We start from the raw sequence: 18,123 nt of genomic DNA, 5'->3' as shown, positions 1-18,123 counted from the left end.
CGATTAGGAAAGCACACCACTCATAATGATCTAAGAGACGTCATTGCTGATAGGAGAAGGACCATCCCGGTCGAAGGGCAAGAGCCAATCCGACCTACCAGTCGAGTAGAAATACTCGATGATGGTCTACTGGATAGGAGTGCCCGACCAGGCGGTCCCGAGAATGAGTCCCAAGCAGTGGCCCCAGGCATCCAAGCCCAACTTGATGCTCTGACAGCAGCAGTTCAGAGTCTGCAAAACGACCATCTGCGATTGATCCAATAGACCACAGGAGTGGCAGCCCTTTCTGTGCTCGAATTAGAGCAGCCCAACCACCAGCGAAATACAAAGCACCGGTACTGCCAGTTTATACAGAAAAGGCAGACCCGATAAGGCACGTGGGGAAATTCGAAGATCAGATGGAGCTACTCGGGGTGAGTGATGACTATCGGTGGAGAGTCTTCCCCACCACATTGTCTGACACTGCCCAGGAGTGGTATTGGAAGTTTAAGCCTAACTCCATCACTTCTTGGGACAGTTTTAGAAAGGAGTTTTGCAAGCAGTTTAGTGATGCTCGGACCCCTCATGTTTACGCCAATCACTTAGCAAATATTAAGCAAGGAAAGGATGAGTCTCTCAAGAACTACATACAAAGGTTCATGAGAGAAGTTAACCGAGCTACTGCTGTTGGAGATGAGGGGAAGATGGTGGAAATTTCTTCTGGCATTATCTATCGAAGTCCTTTGTGGGACAACATTCATCGCAATCCAATTTCAACATTACAACAATTTATGGACCGGGCGGACAAATACATGAAGTTGGATGACGCGATTAAGAAGGGAGAGAAGGGCCTGAACAATCCGAGCAGATCGACTGATCCTCCCAAGAATGGTGGAAATGATCAAAATGGTGGTAAGAAACGTGGGAATAATGGGTCTGACCACCACAATGAGAAGAAGGCTAAGTCGGGATCAAACGACAAGCCAACTAAGTATGAACCTCGGTTCACCAATTACACCACTCTTTCGGTGAGCCGAGCGGAGATCTATTTGGCAAGTCATCAAGAGGTCCCCTGCCGAAAAACCCCACCTATCAAGAAGGAGATGAGTAAGAGAGATATGAACAAGTTCCGTCGCTTCCATGGAGACTATGGTCACGACACGAATGAGTGCAATCATCTCAAAGATGAGATAGAGTTTCTCCTCCAGTTGGGGAAACTGAAGAAGTATCGGGCAGAGAAGACCCAGGGAGAGGGAAGTAACAACAATCCTGGGTTCAAGCGACAACGATCCCCACCTTTGCAACCTGAGCCCGTGGACTTCACACTAGACACCATATGTGGAGGTCCACATCTTGCTGGAGATAGCAATAAGGCAAGGGAGAGGTATGCTCGTACCCTTCGTCATGAGTTGGATGCAGCATCAACCTCCAAAGTTATGGCAGTGGAGGAGCGACCACCGAAGAACCCACGATACGAAAGTGAGTCCCTCACTTTCACTGAAGATGATGCTCGACACGTGAGATATCCTCACAATGACCCTCTTGTAGTGACAGTCCAAATTGCGAATATGAAGGTGAAGAGATGTTTGGTCGACACAGGGAGTTCAGTGAGCATTATTTACAAGTCATCCTTTGAGAGGATGAAGCTATCTATCAATGACTTGAAGCCATGCTCTCAAGTCATTTATGGGTTCACTGGAGAAGGATTGTCACCAGCTGGAACGATCAAGTTGCCAGTCACGACGGGGGAGGCTCCCAAACATGAGACAGTGATGACTGAGTTTTTGATTGTCGACTGCCCGTCCGCCTACAATGTGGTTATTGGTCGACCACTACTCACAAACTTACATGCGGCAGTTTCAATCTAGCACTTTTCCATGAAGTTCCCGACCAGTGCAGGCATAGGCTGCATCCGAGGAGACCAGAGAGAGGCTAGGGAGTGCTATAATGCCTCGGTAGCTAAAGCAAGAAAGGGGGCCAAGGAGAGCAACATGATTGTATGTGCTGAGAAAGAGGAGGTAGACGAGATGGATGTCGACCTAAGTTTTGCAGTTGTAACCGATCAGGAAGAGATGTAAGAGGAGTTTGGCCAAGAAAGCACTCTTGGTTTAAAAGAACAAAAAGCCCATCCGGTGATGAAGTCACCAAATAGGGTGTTGCCCAAAGCGAGGGAAGGGACTTTGATCCTCGCTTTGGGGATTATGAAAGTGATGTGGGACCATCCGAGGAGTTAGAGGAGGTCCCAATAGATGAGAATCATCCGACCAGAGGAGTCAACGTTGGAAAAAAGTTGAAGGCAGAAGTGAGAGCACAACTGATAGAATTTTTGCGAAGGAATCAAGATGTCTTCTCCTGGTCTCACAAGGATATGGTGGGTATCTCACCAACTGTGATCAGCCACGTGCTCAACATGGATGAAAGCTATCCAGCGATGCAGCAGAAGAGGAGATTGCTTGACAAGGATCGAGCAAAGGCTCTTAAGGAGGAGGTAGAGCGGCTAAAGGAGAATGGGTTTATAAGGGAAGCATATTACCCCTACTGGGTTTCAAACCCAATGGAAAATGGAGGACTTGTGTAGATTTTACCGACCTGAACAAGGCGTGCCCAAAAGACTGCTTTCCTTTGCCGAGAATAGACCAGCTGGTGGATGCAACCTCTGGTCATGAAACATTGTCCTTCATGGACGCGTATTCGGGGTATAACCAGATCAGCATGCATCCTCCTGATGAAGAACATACCAGCTTCCGAACAGACATAGGGCTATACTGCTACAGGGTCATGCCCTTTGGATTGAAGAATGCATGAGCTACCTGTTAGGAGTGTGTCCTAAAAGCATGTAAAGACATTTGTTTTTTCTGTGAATAAATAAATACAATGGTTTATTATTATTGTCATATTTAGATTGTTAAATTATTGTTTGAATAATTTTGTAAATATCAGAAAAATTCCATATTCATTATTGAGGATGTGATCTTGTATTAGTACGAGAGAATTAAGATCACATGAATGAATAAAAATGGTCAACAACGACAAATTAAAGTTATGGAATTCTTTAATTGGAGTTGTAAGTACGGTTTACTGAGTATCATAATGATACAAATAATCTAGATTCGGATTATTGATGTGGTAAGACATCTCAGTAAAGGTGTTTTATATAATATGATTATATATGACATGGATCGATGTGAATTAAAGTCTTTATCCAAAAACCATTTAACAATAAAGACTTGTAATTCATATCATAACAGATGATCATTTATAGATCAACCTAAATCCTGAGTGTTCATGAACTCCTGTTCATGTTTATTAAATCTTTTGATTCACTCGTTAAGGTCTCTTCAAAGAATGAGGCTAATGACTTTTGTTTTGGAGATTTAATATCATGGATGGCTGGGAACATGTATCAACAACACGGAATCTAATCTTTCCTAACGGATCGTATATTAGTTCCCTTAAGGGTTAATTCTGGAACTGAATGATTTTGAGCTCAAATCTATAATTAGATTATAGATTAATTATTCACTAGTGAATTAATGATACTTAAGGAATAAGAAATAAATTAGAAAGGTTAAATGGTAATTCTTCCATTCTAATTTATGAACTAATTAATTAGAGGGTTGAACTATTGTAAGATGGTTATATCAATGGACGACTTAAGAAAAAGATTTCTGTAAAAGTATATCTATAACATAAAGAGTGCAATTCTGAATTTATAGTGGAGTAATATCAGAATTAATAAATTAACTATTATAATTAAAGAGTTTAATTATTTAGTTTCAATGTATTGGAGCTTAATGTTATAGGTCCATGGTCCCCAGAATGGCTCAAACAATCACTGTCAAAGGCAAATACAAAAATGGGTAAAAAGGACTTATGTGATAAGTAAAATATTTTTCTATGTATCAAACATAATTATTGTTTAATTATGTGTAATTAATTAATTAAGAATTAATTAATTATTTGATTTAACAAAAATATAATTAATTTTGAATTAATTTATTTTTGGGATTTTTTGTATTTAAATAATAATAAAAATTGGGAAAAATCACATGCATGTGGTACACGTGTGGCACAGTGCACATGCACTGTGCTACATGCATAAGAGATAGACTTGGTCTCTTGATTCCACAATTTTAGTTATTTAAATATTAAATAAATAATGAGATATTTTGATTTGATTTAAATATTATTATTTAAACAAAAATCTGATAACTGATCAGTTATTTTGAATTTGTTTAAAATAACAAATATTTTAATATATTGGATATTATTAAATATTGGATATCAGTTTTCACAGAACGTAAGTTTTCAGGGATAGAAAAATATCTAGGATTCTCTCAGAGAAAAAGATCAGTGACAAAACAAAGGTCATTGTTCTTCACAAAACCTAGGTCCAAACTTTATCAGATCTCATGTGTTGAGAATATCTGATAAATAGTTATTGCCTATTATTTGTATAGCGAGCCCACACTCGTTCTTTGGGTGACTGAGAATATTTTGGAAGATCTTGGTGTGAGATCTCAAGGATTCAGCCATACGAAAAGATAGCAGCAAGGAAGGACCTGAGGTAATGTTTCTATTATTGTCCTTGATTCAATATATATATGAGTATGAAGAAGTAGATCTAGAAATCTTATGGGATTAATTTGACAATTTGATTGTTGTTTCACTGCGCATAATCTCTGATTTGATCAATAAAAACCAACACTACCTACCAGCGTTTGGTAAATGGTATGTTCCGTGACTTAATCGGCAAGAGCATGGAGGTGTACGTAGACGACATGTTGGTGAAATCAAAGGAAGCTCAAGGGCATGTATGAGACTTGGATGAGTGTTTTGCAATACTGAGAAAGTACAGCATGAAGTTAAACCCCCTCAAGTGCTCATTTGGAGTGGGTTTTGGAAAATTTCTTGGGTTTATTGTGAACTCCCGAGGAATAGAAGCAAACCCAGAAAAGATAAAGGCTCTCCCAGAAATGAAGTCTCCGGCCAAAATTAAGGATGTGCAAAGCTTGACTGGGCGGAATGCAGCTCTAAGTAGGTTCATCTCTAAATCAACGGACAAATGCGTCCCGTTTTTTAACCTGCTTAGAGGGAGCAAGAAATTTGAGTGGACGGTAGAATGTGAGCAAGCTTTCCAAGCCATAAAGGAACATTTGGCCCAACCTCCTGTTCTTTCGAAGCCAGTTGATGGAGAAGACCTCTTTTTGTACCTAGCAGTCACGGAGCACGTTGTTAGTACTGCCTTAGTACGAGAAGAGGATAGAGTGCAGCACCTGGTGTACTATGTTAGCAAGCAATTGATAGGAGCAGAATCCCGGTATCCCATGATCAAGAAGTTGGCTTACTGCTTGGTACTTGCATCACAAAAATTGCGACCATACTTCCAGGCACACCCCATTAAAGTCCTTACCGACTAGCCCCTACGTCAAGTCTTGCAGAAGCCGGAGTCATCTGGTCGGCTACTTAAATGGGCAGTTAAGTTGGGCCAATTTGAAATCAAGTACCAACCGAGATCTGCTATTAAGGGTCAGGCTTTGGCAGATTTCATCGCTGAATGTACCGGGATCGCTGATGTTCCCGACCAGCAAGAGCGTGTCACTGAGCAGAAAGAGGAACTTCCTACTTGGCAACTTTTTGTTGGTGGGTCATCAAACGAGCATCATTCAGGAGCTGGAATTACATTGGTCACGCCAGAGAAGCACCGAATTCATTGTGCACTAAGGTTCGGATTCAATGCTTATAATAATGAGGCGGAGTATGAAGCCTTCCTAGCAGGCTTGCGCCTGGCTAGAGATGTGCATGCCCGATCGGTGGAAGTGAATAGTGATTCCCAATTAGTGGTCTACCAAGTCTTAGGGGAATACCAGGCAAGGGGCCTACGCATGGTGGCATACTTAAATAAGACCAAGGATCTGCTAGCACAATTCGAGGAGTACACCATCAAGTTGGTACCACGGGAGCAGAACTCTAACGCAGACGCTCTAGCAAAGCTAGCTAGTGCAAAAGATGCCGAAACTCTGAACATAGTACCGGTGGAATATTTGGCGGAGTCGAGCATTAATGAACAAGAAGCCATGCCTATCACAATAGCTGACACTTGGATGACACCCATCATTGCTTACCTTGAGCAAGGAACTCTCCTAGACAATCGTAATGAAGCAAAGAAGGTTATGAGGCAAGCTTCTAGGTACATTATGATGGATGGGGTGTTGTATAGAAGAGGGTAGTCTTTGCCTCTACTCAGGTGCATAACACCCGACCAGTCAAAAACTTTATTAACTGAAGTGTACGAGGGGTTCTGTGGAGATCATGCTGGGGGACAGAGTCTATCTAAAAAGATTTTGCGGCAAGGATTTTTCTGGCCTACAATGAACGAGGATTCTATGGAGTATGTAAAGAAGTGTGATAAATGCCAGAGATTTTCTAAAGTGCCCAGGGCGCCTCCGAATGTCTTGAAGCAAATTCAGAGCCCATGGCCTTTTGCAATGTGGGGCATTGATCTGATCGGGAAATTGCCCAAAGGGAAAGGAGGAGTGCAGTTTGCAGTGGTTGCAATGGATTATTTCACTAAGTGGACTGAGGCCGAACCACTAGCCACGATCACCTCAAAGAAAGTGTTGGCATTTGTGGTTAAGAATATAATATGTCGCTATGGTCTGCCCAAGAAGATAGTGTCTGACAACGGCACCCAATTCGACAGTGACATATTTACTAATTTCTGCACTCGGCATGGCATCACAAAAAGTTTCTCCTCGGTGGCCCATCCACAAGCCAATGGGCAGGTTGAAGCCGTAAACAAAACTCTGAAGGACACTCTGAAAAAGCGGCTAGAACGAGCTAAGGGTGCTTGGGCGGAAGAATTGCCAGAAGTCCTTTGGTCATATAGGACTACTGCCCAGACAGCAACTGGTCATACCCCCTTCTCCTTGGCATATGGGTATGAAGCCATGTTACCTGTGGAAGTAGACCCACCATCTCATCGAAGGACCATGTACAACCAAGAAGAGAATCATCAATTGCTAGCAGAATCTTTGGATTCCCTCGAGGAGAGACGAGAAAAAGCAAGCTTGAGAGTTGCTGCTCATCAGCAAAAAGTGGCGCGCTATTTTAATTCCAAAGTCCGAGATCAAAAGTTCCAGGTCAGAGATTTGGTCCTCAGAAAGGTGTTCGTCAGAGACCCGGCGGCTAGAGTACTAGGACCAAACTGGGAGGGACCGTATCAAATTAAGCAAGTTTTGCCACCTGGCACTTACAAGCTTGCTCGGTTAAATGGAGAGCTGATCAGGAACTACTGGAATGGCGAGCACTTGAGGAAATATTATCAATGAATACTGCTTACAGAGTAGTAGCTTTGTATCAAGTGCTTAACTTGTTATTTAAGTTTGTTTGTGAACTGGCTATTTGCTAACCAGTCATTTTATTTTGAACAATGTTATTTTGTTTGAGACTCGTAATTAGACACGTTTTGTCATTTTTTTTTCTATGAGTAATAAAAGAGATCACGCGCAGCATGGTCGAATCTTGCTACAAATTTTGCACATGTGTTGATTATTCTTGCTTGGCAGTGTTCAACAGTCATTACAATTTAAAACAAAAAAGGTCTTCTAAAAATAAATATACATATATACCGGGCAGTGTTCAACTGGTCGGTATCCATCAGATGAATGACCAACGTTTAAATAGTTGCATGTTTTTGCAGTGGTTAACTGCTGAAATATGTTTGTATATTCTATGTGTTTCACGAGTAGTAACTGCTCGGACAAATTCGGTCAAGTAGCAAGTGATCAAGGATTTTTCAACCCTTCACTTGGGGGGCACATAGGATATATTGGCGTGCACTTCAACACAGGCAATAAGAGCACGAGCAAAGATATCTGTTTTTAGGCTGACTTGTAAATTTTTGAAGTCCAAAAAGGCCATTAAGCTAACTTGTTTGACAAAGCTTAAGTAACTTGGAATTTTTTATAATTTTAAGTTAGAAGCAGATATTCGTGTGACAATAAACATTATGCTCATAAAATGTTAGAGCAATAAGAGCGTGAGAACGTATACTTAGTATGGACTTATGAAATGTCTAGAATTTCTAAGTTAGAAAACAAAGTACTCATGCGAAAATATAAGGCATATATCAGGGCGAATTTGCTATTCACAATAAACCTGTAATGTTTTAAGTATAAAAAGACTTGAATGTTTCAAGTTAACAAAAAAAAAAAAAAAAAGTAAAGTACAAATGCCTATATAACAAAACACAAAACAAAGTATGATAGAGGGCTGGTAGGATAACAACTTGTCTGGTCAGGCAAAGGCTTCTCTGGTCGGATGAGGGATCACTGGTCGGCTCTGGCAGGCTGGTCAACCCCTTCTTCAGCTTCAGCTGCTCCTTCCGGTCGGAATGACAGCGTGGGAGAAGTAGATGTGGCACCGGCAGGATTAGCAGCTTCCTCAATAGCCCTGGCCTCACATTTGGCGAGCTCCTCTGCCTTAATCTCCTCAGTGAGAAAGTCGAGGTTGAGAGGCTTGTTTAGCTTCCACACCTAATAAAAACAGTTGAAGCAAATCTCCTCGTAGCGAGTCAAATCAGCTTCCTTCTCCTGCTTTAGCTCCTCATTCTCGCGAATTAGTCCCTCGTTCTCGCGAGCTAACCCCTCGTTCTCACAAGTCAGTTTGTCTAGCCGATCAGTCAGCGACTTGTTGGTTTGGGTTAGTTTTTCATTCCCATCAGCCAACCCCTTAAGAGACTCCTCTCGCTATGCCACAGTCTTCTCTGACCGCTCCAATTTGGATTGAAGAGCGTCCACCTTAGCTTGGGCCTCCACTAGTTGGTCATTTAAGACCTTGATCAACTCCTTGTAGTCTACTGCTTGGTGCTGAGCATGACTGATGGTCATGAGCGTCTGCATGAAAAACAAGAGGTTACTACAAAGTATGAATATAAGTAACAAACTGTCTTGTGATAGAGTACTTCCATTCGCCAACTGAGCAATCCTTCTCTGTAAAACGACATCAACACTAAGTCGAGGGAAGGATTCAAAGCTTTGAATTGTTGAAGTGTCGTGAAGAGTCTGATCAACTGCTACCCTCCCAATGGTACTAGCAGTGTGTAGTGCCTCGCTCGGGCCGGTCGGACGAGTGGGGGTTAGGCTCGCTGAACGAGGAAGCGAGGAAGGAGTCAACTGCGAGATTGCAACTAACCCATCGGGTTGTCTCCCTTGGCTGGGCGGTACTGTCCTCGGGACCTTGCTCGGGGGAGTGGAGCCACTTCCTTCTCCAGACTTCCTCTTCGGGGCAGGAGGAGCGTTGTAGTGCCTGAACATCTTTGGGTCTGCAAAAGAGGAAAACACAAGATTCGTTAGAAAAAAAAAAAGCAATATGTGGATAAGTATATTACTACTACAGTTCTATTAATCTCATATCACCAAGTTATCAAACATATTATTATGACTACTAGACCTGAGTTGAGGATCTGATCGAGGAAGTCGTCCTCGTCGTCGGATGATGAGCTCAGGTCCCTCTCAGGCTGGATGGCCTTTCCCTTCCCAGACTGGGCGGGAATAGCAGATCTGCGCTGATCCTCTGATTGAGGCTCCCTAATGACGAGATCGCCTGGTCTACGGGAGTGAGGAGATGGTCCAGGAGAAAACTGGTCAGTCACCACCTCAGTGCCGGCATTGGACTGATCAATTGCGTTATTTTCTTCAGTGGTACTCTCCACGGTGATGTTTTGGTTACATGGTAGCAGGCCCACCATAGTCCACGGTAACCAAATTTTTCACGTCCTTCTCCTCAATACACATGTTAGCCAACTCCTTTGCTCGCTTGAACATCTCTTGAGTGGGCAAGGGTTGCTCGAATGGACCCGCATGTGTAAAAGCCAAGTTGTTGGATTTGATGTCTGATGTGAGCAAATACTCTGTATAGTACTTCCCAGGGTTCGACTTGTGAGCAATGCCACAAAGGTATTTAACCCCCTTTTGCCTATGAAAGAGGTGGAAAAAACCTATGTTCTTATGGCTTGGGTTGGTCCTGAAGTCGAACAAGTAATGTATCTCGTGAGGAGTGGGCTCATCCCAGCCTTGTAGATAGTAGAGAATGTACAGTGCAGACAACGCCTGAATCCCATTCGGAGTGATCTAGAAGGGAGAAACGTTGAAATAATCCGCTACTGACCGGAAGAAAGGGTGTAGCGGGATGGTCGCTCCTGCGAAGATATGGTGCCTGGACCAAGCACAGTATGGTATGCCGGGCCTGTTGGCTCTCTGGTGCGGGCGCGGACATATCACATTCACCCCACTCAAACCCAAGGCTTGGATGTGATTGTCGAACATCCCGGGGATGAGTTTTGTAGGCTTGGCGGTAAACCAAGAAGGTGTTTCCTCTCCTTCCTTCCTTGGTTTTTGGACGGCCAAGTGTTGGACCTCGGTAGCGAAATCCTGGGTGGTTTGTCTCCGAGTCTTGCTTGATTTTGGCATCTGGCAGGGTGGTCTTGAAGAAGCTGCAGTGTGGACCTCACTGCGTTCCACCACTTTTTGCACCGCTCTGTGGGCAACTTGAGGATCCTGGTCTTGTGGGAGTCTATTGGACTTCTTCACCCTCATTGTCGACTGTTCGGCTTGATGAAGGAACTGCTCTTCATGAAGAAGGTACAAGGCTGAACGAGGGAGGATCTGCTTAAAACGGCGGAGGCGATCCTCGGGAGTGCGACTGGTGGGAGACTTTGATGAGGAGTTGCTGCTTTGAGGGGTCTCGATCGACTGCGGGACGGACATATCGGAGTTCGTGTGGTTGTCACCTCCCCTATAGTAAAAGCGATTCATCTACAAAAAAATCAAAATGGGGAGGTGAGTAACCATACAGATAAAATTCAACAAGAACAGAATTTATTTTTCTACTTAGAAAAAATTTATCTAAGTAGTGAAAATATAGCATGTACGGAGAAAAAATAAATTTTGTGCTTAAAGTGCCTAAAAAGTGCTTAAGGTCCCTAGGGTGAGCGTGAATTAAAAGTTTTGGACATAGAAATTTTTTTGGTCCAAGTGGCGTGCCAAGTGCCTAGGGCATGCCATGCTTGGTCCGAGCGGCGTGCCTAATGCCGAGGAGCTGGGCGGTGCATCCAATCGGATGCCTAGACACCCGAGGAGATGCGCGCATGGAGCTGCTATCCGAGGAGATGTGTGCCTGGGTCCGAGGAGCTACGCACATTGCGTCCAAAGAGCCCAACGCCCTGGCGTGTCTGCGTGGGTGTCCGACCGGACACCTAGTGTCCGAGGAGGCGTGTCTGAAGGCTCCGTGGGGTCTAGTCTGAGCAGCTCAAGCGTGCATGTCCGAGGTGCCGAGGGCCCTAGTCTGAGTATAGCTAGCATCCGATCGGATGCCCTTGGGACCGAGGGGCTATGGTGTGGTCCGATCGGACCATACTTTTTATAAAAAAAAAACCAATGGCCAAACGGCCATACCCCATGTCCCATACCCAAACCTCACCATAAACCCTAAGCCGAAATCTAAGCCTAAAATCCCTAGCACAAACACATTTTTTCACCCAAAATACACAGCCATAAGATCAAAATGGGGAAATTGAAAGGTTTTCAAATGTTCTTGAACCCACATATGCCATCAAAAACCCAAAAACCCATATTCATGATTTAGGTTAAAATGACCTATTTTTCTTTAAATTCTTATGAAATTGAAGATAATATTGGGTTACCCATAATCAAAACAACATCAAAACAGCCACCAAACACATTATATCTCTAAGATTCATGGACAAATTCAAGAAGAAATGCTCTATGGAGTTTCAGCCACCACATGCATTTTCATGAAATTTTTGAAAAAAATAACACAAGTAGAGATGGAAGAGAAGACTTACCCAAATTTGAAGAGCCCTTGATTTTCTTGGAGAATGCTTGAAGAAATGGAGAGATTCACCTTGAAGACCCTTGAAGTTTCGGCCAAGAGAAGGGGAAAATCAAGAGGTTGCGGCCAAAGGAGGAAGAAAAAGATGAGAGGGTTTTTCATATCTAACTTTCTTGTGTATGTGGGAATGTAGAAGTGTAGGGACCTATTTAAAGAAAAAAATGGGAATTACCATTTATTTTTGGACCCTTGGAATTCCTGGGATATTTTTTCTCCCCACGATTATGAGCAGTTAATTGCAGTGATTGTGGTCTGTGGAGTTGTGGTCTGTTGCATGGAGGGAAGGTGAACAGTAATTTTTTTTTTATATAGTGTCGTCAGCTGTGGAGAAAAAAGTTTATTATGTGAGACATCATATAATAAACTTGGGGGGCAAATGTTATCCCCAAAATTTGAAAATAATGACGTGGCAATAGAAATGACAAATGGCAAGGAATGGTTGGGTGACCTGGCTTAGGAGTGACCCGGTAGACCGATGAAGAATTTTGACTAGTCAGAGAAGTGTCATTACCGACTAGGTATGACCTTGTCCGATCAGTCACGTGTTGGTCTGCCCAGGCATGACCTTGTCTGCCCATGAATGACCTTGGCTGCCCAGGCATGACCTTGTCTGCCCAGGCATGACCTTGGCCGATCGGTCATGACCATGTCCGACCATTCAAGTGCGTGTCTGCCCAGTGAAGGTGTGGTCGACCAGCTTGAATGAGATATGGATCGACTAGATGGAGCAAAGCTGCGCAAGAGATCTCAGAAACAGCTTCAACGAGAATCGGTCTTGGCTTGCGCGGGAATCTCTCATTTATCCCACGAATATAGTGTACTGTTACATTTTGAATATTGTTGTAATTTAAATAAAATGTGAATAATAAAATATCCCGATTATGGGGAATATCATCTGTACGATCCTGAGCCTATAAATACAAGGCTTATGGCATCATAAAGAGGACTTTTGGACTTTTGAACTTTTGATCCGAACTTTCTAGAGAGAGAGAGTACTTGTATTTGAGAGAATTCTTGTATTCTTGTAATCTACAATGAAGAAACTCAGTTGACTCAGGTTCATCTGATCTTGAGTGTAGATCTATAATCACAACTCTAAGTGGATTAGGCTATTACCATCACAATGGGGCTGAACCACTATAAAAAATCGTCTGTGTCGTTTATTTTCTCTTGAAGTTTTTATCGTTTTTGACGTCTACACGTCATTGGCCAAAAACGCGGTCAACACAATGGAAATATGGAAAACCAAAGTACGACTATATGCAAAATACAATGGACAAGTTGATTGATAAAAATAATGTTACAACTCAATTGCACAAAATACAAATAAATAGAAAGATGTAGAAGAGAAAGATCACAAACTTAAAACAATAATAATACAAGTAAATAAGAACAAAAAAAACCAAAAGAATGAACACAAAATCTCACACAACCAAAGTGTAGAGTAGTGGGGATCACCAACTTGAACAATGTTTAAAACCTTTGTCCAAAAGCTTATTTCTCCCTATTCTCTAAGCACTAAGGGGTCATTTGGTATGCAGGAATCTGGAGACGGGAATGGGAATCTGAACACTTTCCACTGTTTGGTACTGAATTTGAGTTTTTCTAACCTGGGAAACTATACTCCAGGGGTTTTAACTTATCCTGATTTTGGATTCAAGTGAAACTCATCTGTCAGGTGGTTTTCAGATACTCAGGAATGTGAAACACTTCAAAAAAAAAAAAAAAAACTAATAACTTATTTTAGATATTAATGACTTATTTTATTTTTGAAACTTATAATATAAAAACAAATATACATATATCAAACTATAAAATGATAAATAATATTTGTTTATTTAAAGAAATTGATATGTAAAGTCTTTATATCATTACTTTACTTTAAAATAACAAATGAAATATTATTAAGAATAAAATAAGGGTATTTTTGTATTTTTAAAAATTATACTTGATTCTAGTATATAATAACTGTATTTTTTAATTTTGTTAAAAAAAATATTTCATGAGTAAAATTGTTTATAAATTATAATCTAATGAAAAATTTCGTAATTTTTTACAATGTCATTTATTTTTTATAATTATATTATTTATTATTTTGATGAAATATATTATTATATTAATTTTATGAAAACATAACAGATTCCTATACACAACCAAACACAGAAAGTGATAATCCCAGAAATCATAGATAAGATTCAAGTGCACAACCAAACACATTGATGTAAGTTTCCAAACTATCAGATTACCCTCTTCAACTTTCACAGTAAAATGAAAACTGTGAACTCCTCATACCAAACGGCCCCTAAGGGGTCTCACAAGGAAATAGCTCTTTGGAATTACCAAGCATCTATGGTGTATTTTCTAGCCAAGTTCTTTGTGAATGGAAAATTGTGTCTTACAAGTGAGCAATAGGCTCCTATTTATAGAGTTTTGAGAAACCCTTTGAATTTAAAATTCCACCAACCCCCATGGTTGTTACCAATGTTTAATTGGATGTTTATGGAATTAAGAAGGAGTTTTGGGAGTTACATGAGGTGTTAGAACCGCTCAAGATGGAAAAAAAAGAAGTTGGAGTTGGTTTTCAGCATCCATGGCCGCTGCCAGAGATGTCCTGGCAGCGGCCACTGGCCTCTGACCCCCAGCGTACGGCCAAGGATAATCATTGGTTGTGGCCACAGGCAATTTAAGTTCCACAACGTCCCAATCTTTTCCCACATGATTTTGTAACCTCCATACACCTAATGGGAGTTAAAAACATATCTCCAAAACTCATATAATATAATGGCTCCATGAAATTCAAACACAAATGTATAACTCTCAATCGACACATTATTGAGTAATATTTGGGAGTGATAAATTTATAACTGATTTTGTAACTCTAAAATATGTTACATTTGGGCACACACATGTGTCAAATTTTGTAATTCTCAATAATATGTTACAAAGTGTGACAAATCATATTTTGTCACATTATTTAATCTAACATTATATTATTTAAAAATAATGTAACAAAGTTCATGGACAAGGTGGTGAAGAGTTACATTCCTTACGTATTAGAAATGGCCAAAGCCATCAATTTGAAAGAAAAAAAAGTGTTGAAGCTATTTTACATTGATTTGGACTGCGGATGTGAAGAACCTTGGGAAGCCATTGATTTCGACCATCCATCCACGTTCGATACACTCACCATGGATGAGAAACTTAAGAAGGATCTTATTCATGACTTGATCAGGTTCTTCCATAGAATAAGTTTCTACGAGAGAGTCGGCAAGGCTTGGAAGCACAGCTACTTGCTCTATGGCCCTTCTGGTACCGGAAAATCAAGCTTGATTGTCGTCATGGCCAATTATCTCAAGTTTGACGTTTATGACTTGTAACTCTCGAATCTCAGTGACTTTGACCTTAAGATTCTCTCGCACTCCACTACCAGTAAATTCATACTCATTGTCGAGGACATTGATTGTAGTACTAATTGTGCGCTAGACTACACGCGGTCTCATCTTCTGCTACTGATTATGATCAACACAACTTGGGCGATGTTAACTATAATACTAAGAAGGTATACACACACACATATATATACCATCTCAATTATGATCATCATTTCATCAATTTGATACGTACATATTCTAATATTTTTCTCTAATTTCATGCAGCTGACTCTATCTGGATTCCTCAACTTCGTCGATGGACTATGGTCGAGCAGTGGCAATGAGAGGATAATAGTGTTCACAACAAACCATAAGAACAGGCTTGATCAAGCATTTTTGAGACCAGGCCAAATGGACATGCACCTACACATGTCTTACTGCACTTCCTCTGGATTCAAGACCCTAGCTTTTAATTATCTTTTGATTCGAAATCATAAATTGTTCGGGTAAATCGAAAAAAACGATAAAGGAGGTGGAGGTGACTCCAGCTATGGTTGTGAAGGAGCTTATGAGATATGATGATTCAGATAAAGCCCCTGAAGGACTGCTCAGAATGCTCTACCGCCTTTGGAGGGAGAAGGAAGAACAAGCTACCGTAGTGGACATAGTTGATGATCGTCAAGGTCAAGCTGAGGAGGATAATAAGGAACTGTCAACAGAAGGAATAAGAAAGATAAACTTCCTAATCGTAACAAAAAGACTAGGGGCGGTGCATAGTAATATTGGAATCTCTATGTTGCTAGAAGTACTTCTAAAAGAACTATAACAATTAATAATGTATTTTTCCCCTATTAACTAATAAAATGACATCTTTTATCTCTTTGTTTATAATTATTTGTTTTTACCTTCAACTTGTGTTTGTTTTTATAATTAAGAGAAAATGGATGGGCATGCAGATGAGAGAGTAAACTATAGCATATAGTAGAGACATGGAGCAAATGAGCAAGTGAAATGGAGTGACATATGGTATTGTATTTGATTTGGAATTGATAGTATTAATTAATACATAATAGATCATTTCTAAAAATCCTATTGGGAGTATGGACTATCAATTATTTATGTCTCCTTTGTAATGACAAAGTTGGTTGAGTTTTGGATCTACAATTTGTATATCTATTTTGTAATTCCCTTAGTTAGAATATAAGTCAAACTAGTTCAATTAGGAAAATTTGATATTGTATGCATAATGAGAGAGCCTAAATCTAAATTATTCTCAATCTTGGTACCATGTAAAAGTGATGCTAACATTTGCCTCATTATTGAAAATACCCCTACCAAATTTTTAACTCTCTTCTCTCTCTCAATCTCGGCCACTTATATAGCACAATCACACCACATTCACCTCTATTTCATTCAGATTTGCAGACCACACGGAGACCCACGAACACCATGCAAGCTCTCTTGCCATCTTTTTGCTCTATGTTTTTTTTCTAATTTCATTCGTCTTTAATGATTCAAATCTTAAATCAAGTAAGAAGTTTAATTAAAACACTAATATATGCATTTCAAATAAGTTTGTGTTCGATTTTATTTTATTTTTTGCAATTTTGTTTTACAATTTTTTAGATTTGTAATGTAAAAATTTGCAGAAAACTCGATGTACATCAATGCGCAGCTCGATGGGCCCTTAAAAATCATGATTTTAATGAAGAAAAAAATTCATTTGCCTCGACACACCTCGATGCAAGTCATAGAAAGTGCATAATTTTTCACTCGGGTGTCCATTTGAGGTGGTTTTTTTTTTATTTTGGTATTTTTTTTGTGATCTATACATCTGAGATGTGTACACACACATTTGAGAAGTTCAAATGTTAAAAACATACCTAACTTTGAAAATATAGGGGCATTGTTTTGAACTTTGGGGTGTTTTCAAGCTTTTAACTTCCCAAATGTGTATGTACATATCTCAGACATGTAGATCTCAAAAAAATACCCAAATTCAAAAAAAATCATCCCAAATGGACACCCGAGTGAAAAGTTATGCAATTTCTATGAATTGCATCGAGCTGTGTCTAGGTGTATCTAGGTGTGTAGAGGCTGATGGTTTTTTTCATGAAAATCATGATTTTTAAGGGCCCATCGAGCAGAGCATTGAGGTACATCAAGGTGTATCAAGGTATATCATGAAAATCATGATTTTCATGACAATAACGATTTGTCTCGATGAAAATCGATGCCACCTCGATGTACCTCAATGCATCTCAATGCAATTCATAGAAAATGCAAAACTTTTCACTCTGGTGTCATTTTGAAGTGATTTTTTTTAATTTGGGTGTTTTCTTGAGATCTACACCTTTGAGATGTGTACACACACATTTGGAAAGTTGAAAGCTTGAAACACCACAAAGTTCAAAACAATGCCCCTATATTTTCAAAGTTCGGTATTTTTTAACCTTTGAACTTCACAAATGTGTCTGTACATATCTCAAACGTGTAGATCACAAAAAAATCACCTCAAACAGACACTCCGAGTGAAAATTTATGAATTTTCTATGAATTGCATCGAGTTCCATCGAGGTGCATCGAGGTGTGACAAGGCATATGGTTTTTTTTCATGAAAATCATGATTTTTAAGGGCCCATCGAGCTGGGCATTGAGGTATATCGAGTTTTCTGCAAGCTTTTACGTTTTAGATCTAAAAAGTCTCTCTCCAATAACATCTTGGATCCTTTGCCCACATGTTCTCATACTTGAATAACTTTCTAAGTCTCTCTCCATCTCCAGAAGTATTCAAAACAATTGGATTATGATATGAGGGCAACGACGGCACATTCAAAACTGTAGCAGAGGGAAATGAGAT

The 18,123-nt window shown here is 40.4% G+C and overlaps 1 pseudogene; it reads left to right on the top strand.

Annotated features, from left to right (window-relative positions):
- The first annotated feature begins 14,909 nt into the window (after positions 1 to 14,909).
- On the top strand, positions 14,910 to 15,773 carry LOC133779774 (AAA-ATPase At3g50940-like; annotated as a pseudogene).
- The last annotated feature ends 2,350 nt before the right edge of the window (positions 15,774 to 18,123 follow it).

Source organism: Humulus lupulus, chromosome 5, assembly GCF_963169125.1.
Source record: "Humulus lupulus chromosome 5, drHumLupu1.1, whole genome shotgun sequence".
Taxonomy (NCBI): domain Eukaryota; kingdom Viridiplantae; phylum Streptophyta; class Magnoliopsida; order Rosales; family Cannabaceae; genus Humulus; species Humulus lupulus.
The sequence above is the reverse complement of the archived record's forward strand: the minus strand, read 5'-3'. Positions and strand labels throughout refer to the sequence as shown.